Source organism: Choloepus didactylus, chromosome 21 (assembly GCF_015220235.1).
Source record: "Choloepus didactylus isolate mChoDid1 chromosome 21, mChoDid1.pri, whole genome shotgun sequence".
Lineage (NCBI taxonomy): Eukaryota > Metazoa > Chordata > Mammalia > Pilosa > Megalonychidae > Choloepus > Choloepus didactylus.
In genome coordinates, this window is record NC_051327.1 from 52,309,534 (window position 1) to 52,317,661 (window position 8,128).

At 36.3% G+C, this 8,128-nt stretch overlaps 1 pseudogene; it reads left to right on the top strand.

The window, feature by feature from the left end:
• The first annotated feature begins 6,076 nt into the window (after positions 1–6,076).
• Positions 6,077–6,984, top strand: LOC119517319 (annotated as a pseudogene).
• The last annotated feature ends 1,144 nt before the right edge of the window (positions 6,985–8,128 follow it).

Here is an 8,128-nt window from a genome sequence, read left to right on the forward strand (position 1 = left end):
ATTGTGAGACCTTACTAAGACCACTTAGACTAGTTTTCAGCCAATAAAATGGAATGTTTCTTCATTACAAGAAGACAGCATATATGTTCATTTCTCATCTATTTAATCCCTAGGATCTACTTGATCCAGGACCCATTCTCACAGATCTCTGCACACACACACACACACACACACACACACACACACACACACACACACACTTTGAATACCACCATGAAACTGTAGTTTATATTGGTAATTGCTTCCATCTTGTTTTGGAGAGTTACACCCTGCCACTTGGGTTTAACCCCCTGGGAATTCAAATCCACTGCGTCTTTTCATCACCTCTAATATACTTGTGGTAGCCTCAGCAGAGTTTACAAGGATGCTGATGACCCCAACAACAATGCATTTCTTAATGACTGGGTAAAATTAGTGTCACTGAAGCCATTGGAGAAACAAGATGAGGCCCATGATAGCTATGATTATAGAGTGGCAGAGCAGATGAGACGTAATGGAACATTCACAATATCTCAATTGTCCTACACTTTGGACATCCTAGATATGGTTAAAGAAAAACTTTTAGCTAGGGCTGTTCCTTATTGCCTCAGGTTGTATGAAAGAACTACATTTTATGGCAAGAAAGGCCATGGAGAATTGAGTTTCAAAGTTCTCAGACTTGTCTTTCCCTGCCCAAATACCCCCATCCTAGATCTAAGGATCTCACTCCTTTCTAGTTGGTTACTTTTATCTTTCTATTACCAATGTCAACTATTCATGTGGACTTCAGTTCTGCAATCCTAACAATCAAATATAACCTTAGCCTTTAACAGTATCTTTTTTAGGACCACGGGTGATGAAAGACTCCTTCTATGATACAATTTAGGTTACTGGCTGCATGTTTGTGTTTTCAAGTGAATACATACTGATTTCAATACCAGCCAACTCAATGGCACAGGCAGATCTATAATTTTTTATTTTCATTCCTCATTGCTATAAGCATTTGATTTCTCAATTATCTTGCTCACCACCTGTACTTCATACCAGGAAATGATGATGACCTTGATACATAGGCTACCAGATTCCTATTCCCCCAGCCTCACACCAAGCAAGTTGCTCATTTATCTAGTCATCATATATGTAAGCATTTCTGGTCCTTTTGAATATCTGTCACTGAGAGCTACATCTAGGCTCAATATGAATTATCAACCTAACAAGTTACAGATGTACCACATAACATGTAATTTTAAGAGGGTTTAATAAGGATCTATGTAAAGGAATGCATATATTAAGGGGGAATCCCATGGAGTAGTGTAATAATCCCAGGACTGGACAATTATGAGACCTGTTACAATACCTAGCACTAAAGAAAGAAGCGTGAGTGGTTAAGGAATGGATGGAGAGTCTTGGTAAAGGGTTGTCTGGCAGGAGCTATAGTCTCTGTCTGAGGAGGCAACGGGCTTGTGTGAAACATGGAAGGAAGTAACTGGGGACAAACATTCTGACTTCACTTTTGTCACTGCCACTCAACATCGGCAAAGCCATTAAGAAGACTTTGAACAAATCAGCCCTTTGATACAGGTAATACATACATCCTGGCCCTCTACAGCAAAGAGGAGGCTAGAAAAGGGTGGAGAATGGAATTGAAGGGGCATGTTGGGGATATCAAGCATAAAATAGACAATTAAAATCTATGTGCAAATACTTTAATAGAGAGAGTTAAATATGTAGTGCATATATTATAGATTTATTTTACACATATCTTTAGTTTAATGTCTTTACAACCCAAAATGGAATAGGAATGAAAAGAATAACTGATTACAGTTTTCACAGGGAATCACTTTCTGCAAAATTCTTTCCTCCATATTTTTAACAATAACATGATTTTTCAACACCCAATTTTTAAAAATTGTCTTGTTAGTCATTCCCAAACCTATGAATTCCTGAGGGAGTGTAGGATCTACAACCTCCAGAAACTGATGTAAAAGACTCTGTGATAAGCAGATTTCATTATTCAAGATGATGGTGTTACTCAAAATTTTAGGTAAGCTGCCTACTTCAGATAGTAGAGGTAGATGGATAATTCTATTTCAGGCTGGCAACCTTATATTAGACATCTACATGCTAAATTATGTTAAGTCTAGAAAGGGCCTCCTTTCTAATATATTCACCATCTAATAGAATGGTTTCTGAGACACCGGAGAGGACCAAAGGGATATGTTATTTTTCATGTTTGTGCAAACAAGGAAAATTCAAAATTAGGGAAGAAAAGGAAAGAAAAATTAAATAACTAAGAAAAAGTGTCCATAATTACTTAAAAAAGGAAACCAACCTTGTGATTATCTCAAGAGCAACAGACAATAGAACAGTTAGAAGGGATAATGCCAGCTGCTTTGTACACACTGTCAGGTTACCATAGTTTTCTGGCTATGATTAATAAATAAAGTACTAAGCTATTCAAACCCTTCTTTCAACTTATGTACATAGGTAGATTTCAGGAAAAGAAAAAAGAAATGAGTGCCTGTTTTTTTTTTCCAAAGTTATTTATGAGAGTTTTTTCCATATTGAGCAAAATTATATTTCTTTCCTAAGAGAACAAAAGGGGCCTGGAACCCAAAGGAAATTAATTATCCTTTCTAAAGCAATGGAGTTAAGGGCAGAAAACTTAAAGGCAGAGGGAATGAAAGGGAAGGAGCATAAACCTGGGCTCCATGATGGACGATGTGGTCACTGAAAGTACTCTGGGCCAAAGATAGTAATGATGGGGTAGAGAGTAGAAACTGGAATGAAGAAGAGAATACAAAGCAAAGGGATAGAGGAGTAGTATTGGATTCAAATTTAGCTAATTGCAATGTTTTGTATAAAAAAGCAATACCACTGCTTTACTACTGTGTAACATCATTAATTATATTTGAGAGATATATTTAAACATCAAACAAGGAACGAAGTGCTTTATGTAAAATATAGCCTTTAAAGTTTTCTAGAGTATTATGAAGAAATATTATTATACCCATAAATAGATGAGGAAAAGAGACTTAGGAAAATTTAAAAAGTTTTCCAGGGTCATAGCAACAGAAATTTTTTGCAAAAGGATTCAAACTGAGACCTGTTTCAGCTCATTCTTATAAATGTGTACATTGTGCAACACATGTTTATATTTATTAGCTCCTTGAATAATCACAGCATTGCAATAGAGGCAAGACTGTTATAGAAATAATAATCATACAAATATAAAATAATACAATGATAATTACTTTCAAATTTCTCAGAGATGATTGACAAACAAACTGTAACAGAAGCACTTGGACTACTTGAAGGAAAGCAGGTTTCTGGGCTTCATCCATATCATCCTAATTTAGAATGGATGAGTCAGGACCCAGGAGGTTCTAACAAGTCTTAAATTTTAGGACCACTTGTAGTTTGAGTATTTACCACCTTCCAAGCACTGGACTCAGCCCATGGACAGATTTTCTTCATTAATCATTAAAGCAACCTTTTGGAGAGAGAAATATTCCCTGCTTTACATATAAGGAAATTTCCTAGTGCTCTCTTCAAGGCCCAGATTTTGTAAGAGAAGTAGACTGTGCTTGAACTCATGTCACTTGCCTGGAGGTCAAATACTTTTTCTGCATTACCCAGCTCTCTCCAGTTGGAGCAGTTAGCTCTGATTTATAAGATATAGTCCCTATCCATCAATATTAATAATGCCAGACTAGCTGCTGCTATATGAAAACCACCTTCTTTATAGACTCACACCATTTGGGAAAGCAAATGACAAATAACCTGTTATTTGGTCAGGCAGATGATTTTGGGGGCAGGTTATTTTTTGCCATTATTTATCCATCCACAAAGAACACAAATAGCCAGGGATTACTTGTGTCAGGAAAGGTACTTGGGCTAGCGAACAATTCTAGTGATTTTAGGGTAACATGAGATCATTAGAGGCCACCCAGGAACAGATTCTGAGGGCTTGTTCCTCTCAGAATTAGGGCCAACAATCGATTCATTTATTAATTTCCTCAGCAAATATTTATTGTGTTCTATTCAACACCAAGAACTATTCCAGGCATGTAGGATGTAGTGATGAATGAAACAGACAAAAATCCCTGCTGTCCTGGAGTTTATGTCTCATGGGGTTTTCTTCCTAAATTAATGAGCTTACTAGGACTAGTTTACATCCAAATATCTCTTCTCTACTGCAGTGACCCAAAGGTCACATGGACGGGTTGCTGGAGCATGATATCATAACAGGTAATGAGACCACTCAGGGATCTCCTCCAGCTGTTTGCTGTTCCTTCACCTCTTTCTTGGAATAATCCTTGAAGAGTTAGCCACAAAGTAAAATACAAAGCTCTGGTGAAGAGGGTCTTAATGAACTGGTAAAATCCCTGAAGGAATATTTTTAAAATATGTATTGCCATTTTTGATCATTATAAAGATGGGTCCTCTACTGGATATTCAATATGTAGATCAAAAGGGTAGTATTTGTCCTACAAACTTCGGGCAGTACCATTCAAAAAAAGGGTTCCAAACACAACCTTTAATGTCTTGTTATAGAGGCCTTTATAATTATGTGTTTGAAATCTATTTCACTTCAAAAATAAACACAAAGCATATTTTGAAGAGTTTTAAAATATACTCATTTTTCTTCTATCAAAACTAAAAGATTTTAATTTCTTTTGTTTTAAATTCTACCCAGAAATGCTCAGTACTGTATAAGAAATTACATATACACAAAGTATACTTTTGCAAAGTTTTGATATATGCCAACTTGCATAGAATTCAAAATTTAAGGAAGATTGCCATTGGTTTTATTTGGAACTTTTTCAAAAATTATTCAGCTTATCCGTAAAATCATATCACCAATGTAAATGTCATTTCTTATTTGAGTCACCAATACAATTATGTTGATACTACATGTACATTTGTCTGACTATCTCACTACATTTTCCAGAATTCATAGACTGAAGTACACCTTATTTTATTATAATTCCTGTTTTATATTTGTTATCATATGATAACTATATTTAATTATATTACGAACTGCTTTCCTTTTATATCACCTTTTCATTATAGTTAGGATACTTCCATACATAAATGTAGGTATGTACTGTATGTATGTATGTTCTTATATTAATATTTGTAGGTAGCTTACATAATTGAGTACAAAGGACGCATTAAAATGTCTGTTATATAAAGGATGTTTTTAAATGTGATAGGACTGAGAATTATTGCTACAGAGAGTATCAAGTTTGGATATATTACCTTTTTTCTAGTTTGTTACATGGATAATTAGCTATGTTGTAGAATAATGCTAAATTCCAGGCAATTCAAATTCAAAAGACTCTCATTTGGTTTACTTATGGTAATGGGGGATGGATTTATTTTTTAATCTCCACTCTGTACTTTCACCCTGATTTTCAATCTGGTTCTCTACTCTGGGATTTACGGTGACTGCACCAAAAGCCCCTCTACAAAACCTAAGGAGAGCTTCCTTTCTGGTTGCAGAAGGGGAGAACGTCATCATCTTGCAAACCATGGGGACTTTCTTAACTATCAGTGAATCTGTGAAACGTGTTCATTCCTAGCTGATAAAGTAGGGAAGCATTTATTCCTGTGTCTAAACTTACTTAGCTCCTCTAGCAGTTGTTTTCTCCCATAAACCAGTTTGTTTCCTTAGAAAACATTTTGCATTTTCTGAAAATTTTTGCATATTAATTTGTTAACTAAGCATCTCTTCCTTTTAGATTAAAACTCTTTAAGGGTAAGGGCTCACATGATTACCCTCAGTACTGTATAGAGGGCCTGGAACAAAACACGGGGCTCAAGAAAATTTTCTAAAAAAAATGAATAAACCCCAGCAACAATATGGCATTCTGGTTATTAAATGCATATTACAGAAAGGAATGTACTGAGAATCAGAGAACTCCCTTCAACTGTCCAAGTCAGGAATTATTCCTGCTCAGATTACCCTACTCCTAACAGCAGTAGTCTTGACCATATCACATGGTCCTAAATAAGAGAAAACCCTCATTTATTTTCTATTGAGACAATTAACTCTCCTCTACTTTGTTTGTAGGTGAGGTCTCCTTATGCCATGGAGAGAGACAGTAACACTGTGAATGAACTAATGCTGGTAGGCTTCACCAAAGACCCTGTGTTGCAATTGATCTTATCTGTGGTTTTCCTAGACGTGTACTGGGAAAATACCACTCCCATAACACCAATCTGTAATGATTCCTGGCTCCACACCACCATGTATTTTTTCATTGGGAATCTTTCTTTCCTGGATGTCTGGTATTCCTCTGTCTACACCCCAAAGGTCCTAGTGACCTGCATCTCTGAAGACAAGAGCATCTCCTTTGCTGGATGCCTAGCTCGGTTCTTCTTCTCAGGTGGGCTGGCCTATACTGAGTGTTACCTGTTGGCTGCCATGGCTTATGATCATTATGTTGCCGATTCCAACCTGCTCCTGTATGCTTAAGCCATATAAAGGAAATTGCTAATCTTTTACTTATATATTCCTATAATGGAGGCTTTTTCAATATAATAACACTGACCAGCAACACATTCACATTAGATTTTTGTGATGACAATGTCGTTGATTACTTTTTCTGTGATGTCCCACCCTTGTTGAAGTTAGCATGTGATGTGAAAGAGAGCTACCAGGCTGTGCTCTTCTTCCTCCTGTCCTCCAATGTCATTGCCCCCACTGTGTTCATTCTGGCCTCCTACCTCTTCATCATTGCTGCCATCTTGATCTCTTCCACCCAGGGCCGCCTCAAAGCCTTCTCCACTTGCTCCTCCCACTTTACTTCCATCACCTTGTACTATGGCTCTATTCTCTGCATCTACTCTTGCCCAAGTTCTGGCTATTCCCTTGAGAGGGGCAAACTGGTTTCTACCTTTTACGCTATGGTCTTCCCCATGTTGAACCACATGATCTACAGTCTGAGGAATAAAGATATGAAATAGTCTCTGAAAAAACTCTTCATATTAACATAATCTGAAATCTAAATTGATGTAATTTTTTTATCAGTGTGAGCTATAATGGACAATGCTCTGTGGAAGGTTGCAGAACGAGTGTTAAACAGCATCGGTTTTTTCTCTTAAAAGAAATGAGAAAGATATTACTTCTTTGTTTTAGATTCTTTGTTTTGTTGCACTGATCTTATTCTAATATGGACCATAGATTTTTTATTTAATGCAAAATACAAAAATATGTAATATACCTGGGATCCCAATGAATTAAATGTTATTTTAGGATGTCCTCAAAAATTGACCCAGTATTTTATTTTTTCTTCTATTGGTAATAAGCAAATTTTAGAACATTTTAAAGGTTTATTGAGATTTGTGACATATACCCCCAAATCCTTCTAGTCAAGGGCTCTCAAGTCTTCTGTGATGATAGAAGAATGAGAAATGTCAAGAATTTTGCAATGACAAAAATAGAGGGCAGTAAGGAAATAGAAAATAAATGTAGGTGAAAGGAAAGATCAGAAATATAAGAGTTAAAACACATAGTGGAATAGCTACAAATTGACTAAAATTTTGATTTAGATTCATTATGTAAAGGTGTTCATTTTAGAAAGAGCCACAATCTTTCATAATCCAAATTCTATGATTTTTAAGCTTCCCATTCATAAAATGTAACTGATAATCCTTACCTGGTAGTGTTGTAGAGAGTACTGAGTAAAATACTACTAAAAATCTGCTAGTAGCCAGATAATGAGCTGCCAGTTTTCTTTGTAAGGTAATTTGCTTAAAGAAAATAATCTAAGAGTCTAGAAAACAGTGGGTCTTTGTTTGTCTGTTTGTTTCACTTTATAACACTTGTTCTTATTTTTCCCTAGTGGGGTTCTAAAGAGTGTTTTGCCATATGGGAGAATACTTATATGAGGGAGAAATCACTCTTTACATTGATAAACAATCCTAAACAATGCATTATTTTGTGGATTTAAAACAATATTTTATCCTCCCAGAGTTTGGGGGATGAGAAGACTGTAGGTCTTGGAGATGGCATCAAGGTGGCCTTGGCAAAGTTGCCCAGGCCGGCCATGTACTCCCTGGCTGAGGTGCAGCTTCTTGGGCACAGGCTGAGACAATGCCAGTGTCTCTGAGTGCAGAGATTAATCAAGCAGCATGGAGA